General features: G+C 40.2%; 1 protein-coding gene across 8 annotated transcripts in view; it reads left to right on the top strand.

The window, feature by feature from the left end:
- The window catches only part of TMEM182 (transmembrane protein 182), a 264,818-nt gene that overhangs the window by 231,130 nt on the left and 14,295 nt on the right, over positions 1–19,393 (top strand). For 7 of the 8 annotated variants that reach the window (XR_015725105.1, XR_015725106.1, XR_015725109.1 and 4 more), the window contains 2 exons: positions 1,710–3,504; positions 4,987–12,626. The exons of the other annotated variant lie outside the window; for it this stretch is intronic. The gene's annotated coding sequence lies outside the window, so the exon portion shown is untranslated. Of the gene's footprint in view, positions 1–1,709; positions 3,505–4,986; positions 12,627–19,393 lie in introns of those variants that run through there. 8 annotated transcript variants of the gene reach the window in all.

The following is a 19,393-nucleotide window of genomic DNA, read 5'->3' as shown; positions in this document are numbered from 1 at the left end:
GTTCCTTCCTTCCTTCCTTCCTTCCTTCCTTCCTTCCTTCCTTCCTTCCTTCCTTCCTTCCTTCCTTCCCTTCTTTCTCTCCTTCTCCCTCCCTCCCTCCCTTCCTCCTTCCCTCCCTTTGTCCCTCCCTCCCTCCTTCCTTCCTTTCTTCCTTCTTCCTTCCTTCCTTTCTTCCTTCTTCCTTCCTTCCTTTCTTTCTCTCCTTCCCTGTCCCTCCCTCCCTCCATTCCTTCCCTTCTTCCCTCCTTCTTCCCTTCTTCATTCCTTCCCTCCCTCCCTCCTTCCTTCCCTCCCTCCCTTCTCCTTCCTTCCACCTTCATCCTTCCTTCCTCCCTCCTTCTTTCTTTCCTCCCTTCCTTCCTTCCTTCCTTCCTTCCTTCCTTCCTTCCTTCCTTCCTGACAAATCAAAAAATGGCATGAGGTTTTTCCTTGAAACCTAAGAAATGATTCCAAGACATTTTCTAAATCATAAACACAATATCAGTTATAAATATCACAATGCATTTAAAACTTTTCCCATGACAATAAAAAGGTTGTTACATGCATAGTTTCCGAATCATGAGCAATTAAATCAAGAGAGACATAATTTGAGAGTTCATCTTTTTCCTCAGGCCTCAACAAACATGCAGACTAAGTCCTCTACTTTAAAAGCAGGACAGGTCTGTAGTGGAATGAGAAATGATGGATGCATTCAAGGGAATGATGGGTTTCATGACTTAGTAACTCTTCATGGTTTCAGTAACATCCTTGCTTCTAAGAACAAAACTTAGCAGTTTTCTGAAATGAAAAACACTTAACATGTGAATGGTCTGGCTCAAGGATGGAGATAAAGAAACCATCCATTCAGGATCTTCCCAGTTACTTTAAGTTCCCAACCAATCAAGCCAGCGGGCCACGCAACCCCCATTACCAGTGTGGTGCAGGAAAGGATGGAGGGAACGGGGTGCATTGCCTCTCACCCTGCATCCCTGCTGGATTGAAAGAACTCAGGCAGTCACCCAGGGCAGGGCTGAAGGGAGAGATTTAGTGCTTTGTCTAGACTATCAGGTAAAAAACCCACTACCTGACATGGTGCTCTGTTATTTGCAGCTGGCGTTTAGTTAAGACAGAGAAGTAACAACGAACTAGGATTTCTGATAGCAGGTTAGCCTGATTGCTGTCTTAGTCCGCAAAAGATGTCTTTTCTGCTAATCGCTCACTCACATTTCCCGTGATATGCAATGAGAGTAACGTTTCCAAAGTAGTCCAGTAGTAATATTGCTTTATGATTAACTCATTACCAAGGTAGAAAATGAATATCTTACAAATGGACATTTCTTAAGGATCTCAAATTCTTTAGTTGTTTTTTTGTTTGGTTTGTTTATTTTTTGGTGTTTCCCTCCTGCTTACGTCTTTCACTGATACTGATGCTCTGTCGTGCCTCAAAGGCTACCAGAGAAACTTGCAGATCACTCCCCTGCTTTTTATTTGGTATTTTAAGAAAATTCTGGTTCTGATATACATACACTTTCTAAATCAAAAGAGACACTTTCTGATTGATGCCCACAATAAATACCACATGAGATTCTGTGAAGTTGAGGGCTCTCAAGTTATAAAAACAAGTAAGCTTTGGTCTTGGGAGAATGAGATGTTTTTGCATGGCTTAAGAATAAAAACATATTACCTTAATAGAGCCCTATAATTGTGCATTCTTCGTGTGCTGCTCTCAGGAAACATCTGGCATCGCCACCGAGGATTTATGTAAGAGCTACCGGAGCACAACCTAGTATTTAATCGAAGCCACCACCGTTCCCAGTGTGACTCATAGAACTGCATGTGGAGGACGGTGGATGATGGAATTTCTAAGGGAACCAACTGCCAGACGGTTAGTAAATTCTCGTCTAACAAACTGAGCCACTCAGGACACGTTAGGTTAACTGACCATCAGCAGTGATTCCACAAGATAAATTACACATCATGAAAGGCCCCCCAGGCTGCAGCTTCTGATAAAGCATTAATGTCACAGAACCGAAATGATTAAGTTGTAAACAGCATTGTTTTTAACCGGGGCTCTTTGAAATATTCTCCCATTTTCTTCACATTTATCCTCTGATATTACCACTTCCGTTGTTTACAATGAGGATAATAAAACATTAATCGAATCTTTAAAACATAAATAAGTAATGGTGTCTTGTTGAAGTAAATAACAAATGACTACAATCTGACAGTAGAGTTTCTCCCTCCTCCGTGTTAATTACAGTTGCCTTTTAAGAATTTTACATTTCCTTATATGTAAGTGAGTACATTTACACGTTGTCACTGCCATCTAGGATTGTGTTTTCAAAAATACAGAGTTACAGGTCCTGGCCTTTTGAAATAAGGGTGCAACACTGATGCCACGGAAGGGAACTGATGTTTTACTAGAAACGAGAAGCAGTATGTATAGTAGTTACATTAATCATTCCATTTTCTTAGTCTAAGAAGCACTTTGCATATTTCAAAACTGCAGATTAGAACTCGTTGGTCTGAAATACGCATAATTTAATTTTAAAGAAAATAGAACCACAAATCCTAAATTACGTTTTCATATCAATTGCCTTCAATATGTGTGGTTCCAGTCTTTGTTTTATTTATAAAGGTAAATATAGATGTTTTAAAATGATTTTTTGTTGTTCTATTCTCTTTGGATAAAGAAACGCACGCTAATTTTTCGATCAAACTACTACACCTTGTGAAATAAAAATTCTGTGATTAGGGGCACCTGCCTGGCTCAGTTGGTTAAGGTGTGACTCTTCGTTTTGGCTCAGGTCATGATCTCAGGGTCGTGGGATTGAGCCCCGAGTTGGGCTCCGCATTCAGTGGGGAGTCTGCTTGAGGACTCTCTCTCTCCCTCTACCCCCTCCCCTGCTTGTGTATGCACTCTTTTTCTCTCTCTCTCTCTCCAAAATAAATAAATCTTTAAAAAAATAATCTATACATTAAAAAAATACAACAATAAAAATTCTGTAATTCATATGCAGATGCTTAGTGTTTACTCAGTAGCCATCTACCCATACCCCACCCCAGGCATCCCTACAAATGGAACTTTGCATTGTCAGATGTCCGGTTGAGCCTACTTGAGGTCAAGGTCAACAGACCTCCCAGACCAGCCTAAAGCTGAGTCCTGATGGATGTCAGTTACCGTAATCTCCTTCCTCCTGGCAGTGACTGGTTGAGGAGTAAGCATGTGTGCACCTAGACTCGGTGCCATCAATGAGACCTAAGGGGGGAAGCTACTTGGGGGTGGTGGGCGGGGACAGAGGAGTGGAACCAGAGACTGATGGGAGGAGAGGAGGTTTCTTTCCTGAATAAAAAGACAAACTCTCTTGAGACATAACCCTCCTCTCTGTCTCCTCCTTTTGACCTTAAACATGAATGTGATGCTGGAGATGTAGCCACCCCTATGCTTTTGACCCCCGAGGGCTTCATGAAGCCAAGAAACCTGTGCCAGCATCTGCCTTCCACTGAGCTTCTTGTCATGGAGAGGTAAGCTCCTGGCTTTTTCAGTCACTCTACTTGGGTCTCTTGTTCCTTGCAGCCAAATGTGGCCTAATGGGTATAATAAGTAGGAGATTATGCTCTTCAGAAATGAGACCAACCAGTGCACCAATGTCCAAAATTAACTCATGCAATGATATTATAATTGCTTTTCCAGTAAAGTGACTATTTTAAAAGTTACTATTTTTGTACAATTTCTCTTCTCTAATAAAAAAAAATGTGTTATTCTGAAATCTGGGGTGATACTTCCTGAGTTAATCCCAATTAGATTTATTAGTAGAATATGTTTGATATGTCAGGGAAAACAGAACCACAATTATTGCAAAGCCTTTGAGGGACAGAAGGGCCTTTGTCAAACTTTCATCAACTTCTATTAACTCATTTGTTTGAACCCAGATGTCTGGATATTCCCCAAGTCTTCATGCCTACTAGAGTAATGCTGTCCTTTAAGAATTAAGGAATGCTCTAACACTTATCCCATATGTTGTAGAAATAGTGTTCTCCCCGACTGCGGTCGGTGATGTTACATTTATCCCAGTGGCCTTTGGTCTGATCTCTGGTTCCTTCTGTTGCTGTTTCCTTCTCTCCCCTGTGCTGCTGACCCAGGCATAAAATGTGGTTACTTTTCCAGGACTGCATTTATTCTTTCAAAATATACTTGTAAAACTTTCAACCATGCGGATGAAGATTCACGTTGCTGAGATCCAATGAAATACTGTCTGGAAGTGCCTAGTACGAGTGTACACATGAATATCTTGTCTTTCACAGTGAGAATCCTGGTTACATGCACTAACTCTGGCTCGATAAACCTGGATTTCTGTACCTGTTCCATTCCTTTTTGGCCCCTGACAATATATTTGGTCCCTATGAACCTTAGTAAAATGGGACCATAGTAACACCCAACACAGTAGCTGAAAGGACCAAATGCAATACTGCATAAAACTACCTGGCACACACACTATTATTATTATGGTTTGACTTTTTTTTTCCCCCTCCAGCCTCTCTTTTGCAGGTGCATGCCTGATACCACTTCTTCCTTTCATCTGTGCATTAGTCTGTGGATATCAAAATAGCAGTTACAAGGCAAACTTACCCCAGAATTTGTGTAATCCACAGTGCTGCATATGATTTATTTCATTAAAACAGAACCTGGAGAGGTATCGAGGATTTTATTTGATTTTTGTTTTGTTTTGATGTGTGGACCACACATTGCTTTTGATGTCCTTGGTGCTTTCAAGGGCTCATTTGATGGGGGTTTGTATTTGATCGGGGACTTTCCCTTTCCTGACTCTCAAATGTGTTTGCACAGAGAGCAACATTTATGCTCTTTACTAATCCTCTCTCAAAACAACAGAATTCATGGAATACATCAACATGATCGTTTTGAGTTCAAAATTAGCTAATTCTCTTAGTCCTTTAAAAACTGGAAGAGTCAATGGCCTTCAGTAAACTCCCGTTTTTGTCCTTTAGCTAGAAAGAGAACATTCTAACTATAATGAGTTCCTTCTGGGAGAGTTTTATTCATCGCGCTGTACTCAAGTCAAAAACAACTGTCCAAAAGGTTTCGATGGTCCAAACACACTCCTGCTCATTCGGGTAAGGCCAACAAACTCATTTGAAGATCAATTAGTTTCTATCAGTGGGGTAACACACGGATTCCTAGGTGCTTCACAGAGAATATTTTAATATGAATGCTTTATTTTTGTTACTTTTTTTTTTAAAAAAAGAAAACAAAATGCCATTCTCTACATAGGAAAGGTGACATTTTTGAAAATCATTGACATTTTTCTATATCCTGGGCTATTTCAAGCAGTGACATTATTACATTAATTCAGCAGAAGTAGAAAAATTGCCCACAGAATATTCAGCCAAAGAGAAAGTCCAAATGTGTAAATATGATCAACTGCTGAAGAATTCACATGTTTAGAATTACCCTTAATTTCACAACCTTGAGTCCTCTCTTATCGAGCTGATAAGACCAAGCAATAGGGATTGGATTTAAATGTCTGCATTGTGTTTTAGTTCTGTTATTTCTATTCACATCAACAACATTCTTGTGTATAAAAATAATAGTAAAAAAAGTATCAGTAAATAGGCTTAAAACAGCTATATTTCTGAAAAATTTGTCAGTAAAATGGAGTGTTTAAAAAGATTTTTTTATTTATTAGAGAGAGTACGTGCACATGAGAAAGAGAGAGAGAGAGAGATCAGGAGCAGGGGCAAGAGGAGAGGGAGAAGCAGACTCCCCGCTGAGCAGGGACCCCAATGTGGGACTCGATCCCAGGACCCTGGGATCATGACCTGAGCCGAAGGCAGATGCTTAACCCATTGAGCCACCCTGGCGTCCTTGTAAAATGTAATTTTATATATGAAACCGTGTAAACAAATTTGAAGTGCTCTATTTGTGGATTATAAGATCACAAGAGATTTCTTTGTTACAATCTCAACAAAACAAAACAACCCTTAGATATTGTTAAGTACAAAGGTCTTAAAGTGGACTTTGGGGGGGGGGAAGAATGCAATAATTCATGCCTCTCTATATTTACTTAAATAAAAAAAGAATTTGAGCTTAACTAGTGTTTAATATATAAGTAATCTCACACTGTCACCCAGTTTGAATGTTAGAGGCTCAGGGATGTATCCCCCAAATGTGCACTGACCAGTCAGGATGAGCCAGGATGGGACCATAAAGTGGGACCAACCACAGAGCTGCAGATGTTAGCGCTTAGAGGCTATATCTTGGGGAGATATGAAGTCTAGGGGAAGAGTCAGCTTAGTAGGTATTTGGGGAGGCTCAGGACAGTGACTATTTACATCTGGAATGAAAATGATTCGGTTCTGTATTTTAACAACCACTCCTGCATTTCACCCATGTATCAATCCCGCATGGGTCCCTATGGTGTCCATGGGAAACTGAGGCAGGAAAAGCTCTTCCATGTGGAGCCACAGACAGGGCAGTTTCATTCAGACGAGTGCCCGCTATGCCAGTACACAGTGCAGTGTTTGGGTACCTAGCTACGCAGGTGTGGGAACTGGCTTCTGTATGTTCCAGCAGACTAACCAGCACACAAGGGACACATGATTTAAATTATTCTTGTATAGAAACTACTAAAAATAATATCAAATCATTCCTTTATAAACGCTCTGCTCTCCCATCAGCTGGAATTAAGTAGGTACGTCTTTGGGATCACGTAGTGGTTTGTATTCACTTTGGTGGCTACGAGACGGGACCAACCAACAGCTAGAACAGAAGCGTATCACACGACTTCAGCTGGAACCCAGTGGGAACATCTGAACACACCACACCTGAACTCTTAAGAAGGGAGAGAAGAGCCACTCTTTATTTGTTTTCAAAGAGAATTTGCTGGAAAAGTGAACAAATTAATGGTCCCTGTAAGTCAAAGGTATTAAACTCTTAGACCTTCGGCCGAGGAAACATAGTTTTTCTTTTTCTAATAAATAAATTTTATTTATTTATAAATAAATAAAATAAATCCTCCCCTGAAATAAATCTACCAGCAAATCCCGAAGATTTAGTTCAACAAGTACAATTCATGTTTGCTTTCTTCTTTTCTAGAGCTTGGCAATGTCTCCGGTCTTCCTGGGGAAACCCAGTAAATCCTACAGTAATTTGGGGGTTGAGTGTCTATGAAAATTAGCCATGGTTCTATGAATGTAAGCAATACAAATTTTAGAACACATTGGCTGTTACGGAATTTTCATCCAAAATAATGCCATTTTGGTGTGTGTGTGAGTGCAAGGGTATGTGAGTGTCTATATGTATATATGCCCTAAGACATAGTCCACCCATCCCCAATCTAAAGAAGTTTAAAAAATATAAAAAACACAGCACAACAAGTTGTCATCTCTGTTCTCTTATCTCTTATTCTCTTTTTAATCCATTGCATCCACGGTCTGTCCCTATTCCACCAAACGCCCCTCATCAGGAGCGTTGGCGAGCCTCTGTCCCACACCACCGACACTTGCCTATTTCTATTTCCTCTGATGACCTCAGTGACAGTTGGCACATTGGACCACGACCTCTGTCTTCTCTTTACCTGCATCATGATGTAACACTCCTGGTTTTCCTCCTGCTGCTTTTAGCTTCCTTTACTGCTTTCCTCCTCCTTGATGGGCCCCACTTTGTTGAGAAGCTACACTTTACATGGTAGGGAATTCCAAGCCTTTCCACCAGTGTATATTTCTTCTAAATACCAATAACTTCCAAACTTAAAATTCCTAAATTCTTTCTTAACTCTCCAGAGTCACATATCCAACTACCTGCTTGAAATATCTGCTCTGATATTTGCATTTCAAACTTCATAGGTACAAAAGAAAGATCCTGCAGCCTTACTCCCCAGCACGTTCCTCTTTCAGCCTCTCTCCCTAGCAATTAAGTACACCAATCATAGGCAGATCCTCAAGCTGGAGCCCCCAGATCGTTCATGATCCTTCCTTTACCCTCCCCACTGAACTCTTAGCAAGCTTTTGGAATGTCTCTTCTGAATATAGCCCGAACTGATGTCTCATCAACCCCATTTACCACATATGTCCAAGATGCCGTTATTTCTTGCCTCTGTAATAGGCAATAACCTTGTAACTGACTCCTCCCCCTTTATTTTTGCTCCTCTATAATTCATTTCCCCCAATAAAGTCAGAAGGATTTTTACATTCATGACTCATTCTCCTACCTAATACTTCCTGTATCTCACCATTATACTTATTATAACCCAATTCTTGTGCAGAGCTTACAAGTTCCACTGACCTGGATTCTGACTCATTCTTCTTCTTTGCCTCCTACAGTACTTTCCGTCCTACACTCCAATCCAAGTACAACCTTCCCTCCACACGGTGTTCTTGCTGTCTTTGAACACACCAACATATTTTACCCCTGTCTTTGGGCCTTTGAACCAGCTGTTCTCTTCTCTTGGAAAAACCTTTGTCGAGATATTCCAAGAGCTTATTCATTTGTGTCCTTCAAGACTGAGCATAAATGTCATCTTCTCCGTTTCCTTGTCTGAAGATCAACCACACAATTGTAGCTGATAGACCCCCACCAGACAAATAAATAAACATATATACTTTATATCACATCGTGTTGCTTTCCTTTGAACCCTTCTCAATACGGGATCTTATCTTCTTTATTTTTTGCTCATTTGTCTTCCCCAACTGGGACAATGGTCTACAGGGTGTGTGTTGCATGACTATTTGTTAAGGTGATGGCTAGGACAAGGGATGAGAGTGTACATTCCACTCAGGCATTTTTAGAAATATAATTTTTTTTAATTGAAAGTATTTCTGAGGCACAATAGAGACACAATATCAGGCCGCTTCCTCGGCATGGATATCCTATTTTGGTACTTTAAACATGTCTGGCTAACTTGCAGGAGATGCCTATAGATTGCTCTCTGACAGGTCCCAGGTCCAGTCTAGCAGCATAGTTCCCGAGAATCAGCAAGTCTGTGTAAAATTTCGCTGACTTTCATATATCTGGGAAGTCCTATTCAGGAAAATCAGCCGCAGCTTTTGGCATCACCAGGACCATACCCAATTTTAATTTTTCCTAGCCATCCAGTTAAGGGATTTTGTAGAGTAAACAAGCATGAAATGAATTTTCCATAGTAATTTAGTCATTTAAGGAAGACTCAGGTCTGGGAACACTTTGGGAAGTGGTGCCAAGTTGTAGACTTCCTCTTCTCCTTTTGTAGCACTGATTTTAGTTGGGCAAAAATACCAAAGGCAATTAATTTGTTACTAAAAACAATTATAACAATTATAATATAATTGTGGCTCTTCCTTGGTAACTCTAGACAGTATAAGATGGTTTATCAGTGTTGAGCATCCTGATAATAAATTGTCACAGCCCATTGAATGATGCTGGCTCAGCCTCCCAGCCAGACGTGGCTTCATTACTGGCCCGCTTTTTCCAATGTAGAAAATTAGAACTTGGGAATTGTACAGGAATTATTTATATTAAGTCATCTGTGAAAAACCATCATTAGAATTCAAACGCTATGCAAAAGCAGCAGTTTTTGACTATTTGGATCTGGCACTAACCTGCCTCCAGGAATACCCTAGAACTACCTTCCTGACCATGCATCTTACATGTGTCCATCATGAAGCATGTCTATGTAGTGCTAGTCCCCTCCTCAAGTTCTTCTAAATGTATCGCCATGTTCTCTTCTTAGCAGAATGGGAGCATGGTCCAATGTTCCCTGTCAAGTGCTTCAACTCCCTTAGAGAATTAAAAGGTGAGAGAGATTCTGATGACCAAACCCATTTCCTTTAAATGAGAGAAGAAATAGACAAGTCAAAACCTGAATAGTATTAATAAATTATTTGAAAATGTATGTATTAGAAGGGAGATAGTTAATTAATTATATAAATATAAAAAGGGACAAGTGTAGCCAGCAGGTTAATAATGAATATTTCAGAAGCTAGTGCTTAAAATATATGTTTCTTAATTATGTTAATTTACAGATCTCTGAAAGAGAGGGTGTTAGTGGGATAAAAGAATTTCAATATGTAATATAAAGATGAGGCAAAATGAATCATGAACAAAAAATGAGAGCAGATGACATACAAATAGGTTGTAAACGTTGTGGTCTCTTTTCTCATATGTATACACTGATATAAAATGTTCTCTTTGTCACTTTAGATTTCAGAGATTGAAATTTAATGAAGACTTCTATAAGGAAAGATAAACTCTAAGGGCTTCCAATTTTATTTTATTTTATTTTTGTATATTTACTTCTAAAAGCTAGACTTCTTACCAGAAAATATTGTGTAGCCAAAAATAAGGGCAGATTTTGCCTACAAAGCAAATAAATAAACAAAGGACTCTTTAACATTTGCGGAAATAAGGGTGCGAGAAATCCATTCGGGGTTGGAATCTATCAATTGCAAAGTGTAATTTACCGAAATGTTGGCTTCTATTTTCATATTTCCTTAAAAGCTATAGTCAACATATTAATATCAGTGATTGTCTATGGATTTGAGCTTTGGTTGGGCACTGTGATTTGCTTCCCTCAGACCTTTTGAGAGATTCTATTCTTTTTCATTCAAATAAAAGTCATAGAATAACAGAGCTAAATTCAAGTTTAGAATTCACTGAGTACCACTTCATCCGCTTCCCCCTTCGGATAAGAACTCAGAGCTCCTGATAGTGCAGTTCAGGTTCACACAGTGAGTTGAAGAAGAGCTTGTACAGATATCAGGGATGCAAAATCCCAGGGCTTTCATTGTCCTTTAGTGGGATAGGCCAGTCTGAAATCACTGCAAATGTTAAAAAAAAAAAAAAAAAAAAACGTTCAGAACTCTGTTCGAGGGACCACCACGCTGACTCAGGAGTCCAGGTGGACCAGGACGCTTGCGTCTTAGGGTAGCTGTGCAGTCTTGTGCCTGTTCTGCCAGAAGAAACTCCTGTTCAGCCCCATGGCTGCCTTCATTGTACTTTTCCATCTTTACCATTTCTTAGAAGACATTCGAAAAGCATCACGTTCTCTCAACAGAGAAAGAATTGCAGATTTGAGATTAGTGATTTGAAAACACTCCTACAGCCACTGAGCAATAAAGGGGAAAACCAATCCTACGTATCTTTTATTTGCAGTAAGATATTCTCTAAGAAATAGACACTGTAGTCTTGGAAAGGTCAATTCCAACAAATACCCAGGCTGAACTGCCGAACTGCCTCACATTTCAATTAAATATTTTTTTTTCTGGTGGTGTTTGGAGGTAATTCCATTTATTTACTCCATGTAAAAGAATTTACCCAGCAGGTTTTCCTGGAGGTGGTCTGGCCAAGTCAATTTTCTAAATATAAAGAAATATAAGAGTGTAGCAAATCTCGTTGGTTGCGGGTCTCTCCATGGGGCTCTCGCCTCTCTCTTCCTTTCTAAGAAAGCATCAGTTTGACTGGGGTCTCTGTCTTTCTCCTCTAGCCACAGGCCTCCCCGGGCCAGTGACAGAAGTCGCATGTCCCTCATACATGCTTAGTTTGGGAACAGGCGTGCGGCATAACTCAGAATGAGGTGTGAGGGAGGATCTGCTGAATTATTTTTGAGAACAGATTTCTTCTTATAAAAGCAATCGTGAGGAAGACATTTATTTGCTTCCCTTGGACACTGTCATGCGTGGATGTCACATGCATTGATATAGCCCTTCTTTTTACTGTGAGGGCAGCCAGCTGGAGAGTGGAGCTGAAATGCCAGGGAGGCTAGAGAGCAAAGACAGAAGAGATGCGGGCTCTCGGTGACATCGCCGAGCCCCTGCTGGATCTAGCCCTTTCACGGTGATGCCCAAGGCTGCCCGTTACACAAGATAACACCATTTCCTTCACTGCCAAAGATGGCTAATTGGGAGTTTTCTGTTGTTCTGCAGAAAGTCCTAATGGATATACAAAGAATAGAGAAGTGGCCTTTTTCTCTGATATTCTTTAAGTGTGGTGACCCCTATCAAGGACTTCTGCTTCAGCAACCTCCTTCCATCACTAAAGATGCTGCTAAGAATATATAGTTGGCTAGATTACTATCCCCAGTGATGGAATATTCAAAATCTAATCAGTTTTCAGTTCAAGGAAATAACCGCTAATAAAAAAAAAATGCTTTTGGATCATTTCATGAGCTAGAGTACTTTATTCCATATGGCATATCCTGCACATCCATATGGCTTCAGGAATTAGAGAGGTATATTTGTCAAAATATTCAATCAATTGCAGCCCTTAAAGTTGATAATGTTATGTGTTTGGAGCATACACCATCTCTTGAATATGGGGGAAAGTCAAAGGAGCAAATGCCAGCCAAAGGAAAATCATAGTGAGTTTATATTCAGCAGAGAGAGAAAAGAAAGAAAAGAGCCCCGCGCTGCTGTAATTTAATCTAAATCATGTGAACGATATTGACTCAATGCTGCCATAACCTACTCACGGGTAAAAGCAATGTGTAATAAGGTTTATTCAAATAAGAATGGGGCAGGAAATTCTGATTATTTTACATTTCAATTGGCATAATTTCGGAATTTCAACCATATATAAAGCAGTTACCTTGGAGAAAAAGACTTGTAATAAGCAAACTTCAACACCTTCAAAATATTTCAGGTTTTTTTTTTTTTTTAATTCTTCTGTACCCCTGATCTTCCCAACCCTACCTTAAAGACTGTTCTTAACCCCTTCTGGCTTTGGCTGCCTGTAAACTGTTTCAATTGTGATGGATTGGTGAATTCTTCTGCAAATTAGGCTTTCCAGATAAAGGGCTCAGGGTGAGTGGCTGCTGGTGTGAAATACACCTTATCACAGACACTGTCCATTTTTACCTCCCGTCGTCTTCTGCGTCTGGCAGCTCTCGGAGTGAATGGGGCAGGGCCGGCATAACTTCCTGGGCAACAGGTATTTTTTCAGGGTGACAAAGACAAGCAAAGGAAAGGGAAAAAAGGAGGATGAGCTAGAACTGTGTTTCAGCGAAATTCTCCCGAGGGAGAGAAGGCAGAGATGTTAAGACGGGAATGTTATGTAGAAAAGAGAGTTAGCTACTGGAGAAACAAGGTTGGTTCCCCTAGAAAAGGAAAGAAAAGAAAAAAAAAAAAGAATCAAATACATCAGTTAAGAGATAGGCAGAAAGGTCCGCAAGGGCCACAAAGCACAGAGACCAATTTTCTGAAACGCATTTCATTTTAAATTAACTGCTTTCAGATCAGGATGCCGAATAGACCCAGAACAAGTTAGGGGAGTAAACGCAATGTGTGTGTGTGTGTGTGTGTGTGTGTGTGTGTGTGTGTGTGTGTGAATGTAGATACAAAGGAACTTCTACATGACCAAATTCAAAATATATTTCACTTTATCAGAGAATTATCCTCCAGATATTGTAGTGAAACTTGAATACCACAAGCATTAGCTAATTCCCTTCATTTCTGCCCATATTTAGTACTTGTCAGCCATCAGAACCCCAGGAGTGCCCACCTCTGGGGTTCACCTTACAAATTGGCAAGACAGTGCCTTTCAAACAACACAATGAAACCCCAAAGTTGGAGCTACAGCAGGCCTGAACTTATTAAAAAACAAGCAACAAACCAAGGCCTATCGAGTCTAATGAGCCTGTCCTGGGACATCAGGATTGAAAGTACTCTCCTTTCCCCAATTCTTATCCAAATTCTTTGATGTGCTCAGATCACATCCCCACCCAGCTGGCCTGTCACAAGCTCATGTAATGTGAGCTCCTTGAGAGCAAGGGGTGCCTCCCTGGACCCAGCAAGTGTGGGCTGTCGCGCGGGCACTCCGATAGGGACGCAGGCACCACGGGGGTTCAGCCCCATTGGTGGGTCTGTCCAAACCCTCCCCTCTCTATGCAGACTTCCCTGACTTCGCCAGTTCCCACTGGTTCTTCCTCACAGACCCCTAGCTCTGTATAATTTAGTGTTTAATGATATTCTTCAAGCTTCTTTCTCCTCTTGTCTCTCTACGTAGTTGCAAACTCCTTGAAGAGAGAACCACGACTGTTTTCCTCCGAGTGGCTTCTCTTCAGTGCCCGGCACGGTGCTGAGGATTTGTGAAGCTGGTTGGTTTGGGTGTGGAGAAAGCACCAGAGAAAGCCTGCCCCTCAGTTTATGCTGACCCCTTGCTCGGTGGGAGCATGTGCTGGGGATGAGGCAGAATGACATCCAGCGAAGCCCAGTGACGCCGCTCTGACTCTCCTCAGACGGTGGCTTGAAGAGAATAGAGTCAGCAAGAATCTGGAAATGGAAAAATCTGGGTTTGAAGCTTGACTGTAGTATTTGCTACCTTATAACATTGGGCAAATAATCTCTCTGTTTTTTTGTTAGGAAAATTGAAATAATACAACATCTTTTGAGGGGTAATGAGGTAACGCATTAGATAGGACCTAACGCAGGGGCTGAGTGTCGTTCCCATAATCCCCTTCCCGTACTAGTGACCAGTGACCTTTTTTTCTGAACTTCTCCCTGGAACTAGTTTCTGTTAACCTTGATGTGACCTTTTTGAAAAAATCCGTAAAGAAGTTCCTGTGGGGAAAGTCTGAGGATTCAAATGCCCTGAGGGAACTGGATTGCTGTGGGTGATTAGTCCAAGGCTCCCTTCTTATTAGATCTAAGGCCTAACCATTAGCACTCCTCGTCATATGTAAACACACACATACACACACACACACGCACACACGCTTAATTTCAATATAAATTTGTATCTGTATAAGTAACCATAAACTATTGTATTAGTTTTTTATTGCTGTCACAATTACTTCAAACAACATGATAAAACAGATGGGTCTCACAGAGCTAAAATCAAGGCGTTGGCAGGGAGGCCTGTTCCTTCCGGCTTCTCGAGAGTTCCTACATTCCTAGGCTCATGGCTTCTGCCTCCTTAAAGGCGGCAGCGGCAGCCTACGTCCTCCTCACATTGCTATCTCTCTGGTTCTCCCACTATGGCCAGGCAAGGTCTCCTTTTAAGCATCCATGTGATTATATTGGCCCCCCTGGATAAACCAGAATAAGTTCCACTTCTTAAAGTCACTAACCTTACTCGCATCTCCAAAGTCCCTTGTCCCACATAAGATATGCACAGACTTGCAGGGTTAGGGCATGGGCATTTTTTTGGGTGGGGGCAATTATTCCATCTACCATGATTCTGAGGCATGTATTTCAAACCCGAGGCATGCAGAAGGCATATACAACTGAGAATTTCTAAGCCACCTCAGTCTATAAAACGAATCCATCCCTTCTGCAAACTTCTGACACTTTGAAACTCTTCTCAGGCTAACGTGTCTGGCCTCCTGCCTCCTCTAGACTGCGTTCCTGAGAAGTCTCGAAACAACTACCATAAAACCAAAACTCTCTGAGTCTCCTATTTCTGTCCGAACCACCACCGTCTCGTGCTCTGCTAAACTCTTATCCTTCATGTTGGGGCAGGAATAGGCACTTGACCTAATTTGGTCCTGTTGCCAGGCATCCTGGACTTGAATGGGAGTCATAGGGAAGAGGTGTTTTCGTTCCCTGTTTATCTTGTAATAGAGGATGGGGTGAGGCTGGGCTATCAATGGCCGGCACATGCACCGTGGGATGAAGCCAGCATAACAGAGTGAGAGAAAGCATGAAGAAAAGGTAGATCCTATTAGCTTTGACTGCCACTCAAATTCCCACCATTTCTGAAGTTGAACATCCACGAACTTGTTGATTATATGTTACAAAATGTTCAAAATCATTAGCCATCAGGGAAATTCAAATCAAAACCACACTGAGATACCACCTTACGCCAGTTAGAATGGCAAAAATGGACAAGGCAGGAAACAACAATTGCTGGAGAGGATGTGGAGAGAGGGGATCCCTCCTACGTTGTTGGTGGGAATGCAAGTTGGTACAGCCACTCTGGAAAACAGTGTGGAGGTCCCTTAAAAAAATTAAAAATTGAGCTACTCTATGATCCAGCCATTGTACTACTGGGTGTTTACCTCAAAGATACAGACGTAGTGAAGAGAAGGGCCATATGCACCCCAATGTTCATAGCAGCATTGTCCACAATAGCTAAATCGTGGAAGGAACCGAGATGCCCTTCAACAGATGACTGGATTAAGAAGCTGTGGTCCATATATACAGTGGAATATTACTCAGCTATCAGAAAGAACGATTTCTCAACATTTGCTGCAACATGGACGGCACTGGAGGAGATAATGCTAAGTGAAATACGTCAAGCAGAGAAAGACAACTATCATATGATTTCTCTCATCTATGGAACATAAGAACTAGGAAGATCGGTAGGGGAAGAAAGGGATAAAGAAAGGGGGGTAATCAGAAGGGAGAATGAAGCATGAGAGACTATGGACTCTGGGAAACAAACTGAGGGCTTCAGAGGGGAGGGGGGTGGGGGAATGGGATAGACCGGTGATGGGTAGTAAGGAGGGCACATATTGCATGGTGCACTGGGTGTTATACACAACTAATGAATCATCAAACTTTACATCAGAAACCAGGGATGTACTGTATGGTGACTAACATAATATAATAAAAAAACATTAAAATCAAAATTTAAAACCTGTGTTCGTTTTAACTGGATTACTCCTCACTAATTTTCTCTTGAAAATATTAATGCCTTCTCTTGCTGGGCCTCAAGTCTTCCTCAATAATATTACTCTGGATTATTGTGTTGTATAATATAGTTTGGGCTGACACAGCTACTCTAACATTTATTTATTTATGTATTTTTAAAATTTTATTTGTTTGAGAGAGAGAAAGAGAGTGTGAGAGAGAGAGAGATCATGAGCATGGGGGAGGGATAGATGGAGAAGTAGACTCCCGACTGAGCAGGGAGCCCAACGCGGGACTCGATCCCGGGACCCTGGGCTCATGACCTGAGCTGAAGGCAGACACTTAACCGACTGAGCCACCCAGATGCCCATCTAAAATTTATTTATTTATTTTGAATAATAACACTGGTGAAACTGACAGAGTGGGCTTCAGGCCACGTTCCTCTGAATAAAAACACACTGATGAAACCTGAAAGTCATTTTTCTTACTTTGGAACTAGCTGTTTGTCTGATTTTAAACATATAAATATTATAGACATTCACGTTTCACATTATGATTTTTTCTGAAAATAATACAAAAAATACTTTGAATATTTTCCAAGAAGATGACTTTGTATTTTAAGCCCTGTGTTTGAAAATTAAGTTAAAGAATATGTTTCCCTGAGATGTATATATATCTTGTCTCTTCCTACAGTGACTCTTTTCAGTACGAAGTGAATATTTTTCCTCAAGTTTGGCCAAGAAAAGTGTTGATTTGATGAAACAATTAGCATTTCATTTATTTGTCCCAACTTCTTTTTCAGAAAGGAAGTAGATGGTATTAAAAGGCATATTGTGTTTTTTTACAAAACTCTATCCAACGAATCGTAGGCCCAATGGAAGCTATGTTTTTCTTTCCAAATGCCTCGCTTGTGATTCAACCACGAGCTATAACATTATTCATTGTGGTGAAATTCAAATAATACAAAATTAATTCTTTAAAGTGTACACCCCAGAAGAAAAACCCTATACCCATTAAGCAGTCACTCCCAATTCTCCATTCATCCTAGGCCCTGGAACACACGACCTTGCTTTCTGTATCTATAGATTTACCTATTCTGGATATTTCATATAAATGGAATCAAACAATATATAAGTGTTAGCATCTAGCTTGTTTTAGTTAGCACGATGATGTTTTTGAAATTTGTCCACATTGTAGAATGTATCAGTACACCAACATTTTGCATATATATATATATATATATATATATATATATATATATATACACAAACACACACCATAATTTTTTTATCCTTTCACTCACTGGTGGACATATGAATTATTCCAACCTGTTGGCTATTGTGAATAGCACTGTTCAATTTTTTGTATGGACACCTGTTCTCAAATCATTTGGGTACCTGTCAGGAATGGAATCACCGGGTAATGTGGTGACTCTGACATTTTGAGGAATTATGAAACTATTTTCCGCAGTGGCTACACTAGTTTATATCCCCATCAGGAGTGTATGTGTGTTCTTATTTCTCCATATCATTGGCTTTGCTAAATTTGTTAACTCTAGTAAGTTTCTAAAAAAATTATTTGGGGCTTTCCAGAGATAGGATCATGTCATATTGCAAACAGAAATAATTTTTTCCTTCCACATCTGGATGCCTTTTAGTATTAATTTTCTTGTCTAATTTCTGAGTAGATCTTCCAGTATAATATTGAATGGCAGTGATGAAGGTAGGCATTCTTGCCTTATTCCTTTACTTGGGGGCAGGGGATCTTTCAATCTTTCACCATTAAGTATGGTGTGTGCTAGGCTTTATCATGTTGAGTAAGTTTTCTTCTATTCCTCATTTTCTGGGTGTTTTTTTTAATCATGAAAACATATTGAATTTTGTCAAATGCTTTTTCCACAGTAATTTAGACAATCATCTCTGTTTTTTCCCCCTTGGTTATGTTATTGTGGTGTGTCACATTGGTTGATTTTCTTATGCTTGACATCTCTTGCATTACCGGGATAAACCCCACTTGGTCGTGGTAGGGAGTCCTTTCCCCGTGTTTTTGCATTCGGTTGCTTTTTGTTGAGGAAATTTCCATCTATGTTAATTAGAGATGTCGATGATTTTTCTTTTCTTATGGTGCCTTTGCCTGGCTTTAATAACAGGGTAATGTTGGCCTCAGAGAAAGAATTAGGAAATATTCCCCCCTTCTTATAGTTTTTGGAAGATTTTGAGGATTGGTTGTAATCTTTTTAGTGTTCGGTAGAAGCCATCCGCGAGCCATCTGGTCCTGGACCTTTCCTTGTTTGGAGGTTTGCGATCACTGGTGCAGTGTCTTTACTCGTTAGAAGTCTGTTTAGATTTTCTACTTCTTGAGTCAGTTTTGATAATTTCTAGGAATTTCTCCATTTTGTATGTCTATGCTAGCTATGCTTGGTGTAGAGCTGTTCTCAGCATTCTCTTGTAATCCTTTTCCGTAAGATTAGTAGTGATGGCACCTCTTTTCCTTCTGATTTTAGTTATTTGCATCTTCTTTCTTTCTTTTTCTTTGTCAACCTACCAAAAGGCTTGCTAATTTTTGCAGATCTTTTCAAAGAACAAATGCTTGGTTTTGTTGGTTCTCTATGTTTTTTTTTTTTTTCCTGTACTCTATTTCATTTATTTCCACTTTAATCTTTATTATTTCCTTTCTTCTTCTAGATTTGGGTTTACTTTGTTCTAATTTTTCTAAATTCCTGATGTTAGTTTCTTGATTTGAGATCTTTCTTCTTCATTAATGCAGGCACTGACAACTATTAATTTCCTCTGAACACAGATGCTGCATCCCATAAATTTTCCTTTAACTCAATGTATTTTTTAATTTTTTTTTC

Source organism: Ursus americanus, chromosome 7 (genome assembly GCF_024610735.1).
Source record: "Ursus americanus isolate L20-20 chromosome 7, mUrsAme1.1.p, whole genome shotgun sequence".
Classification (NCBI taxonomy): Eukaryota; Metazoa; Chordata; class Mammalia; order Carnivora; family Ursidae; genus Ursus; species Ursus americanus.
This window is presented reverse-complemented; position numbering and strand designations above follow the sequence as displayed.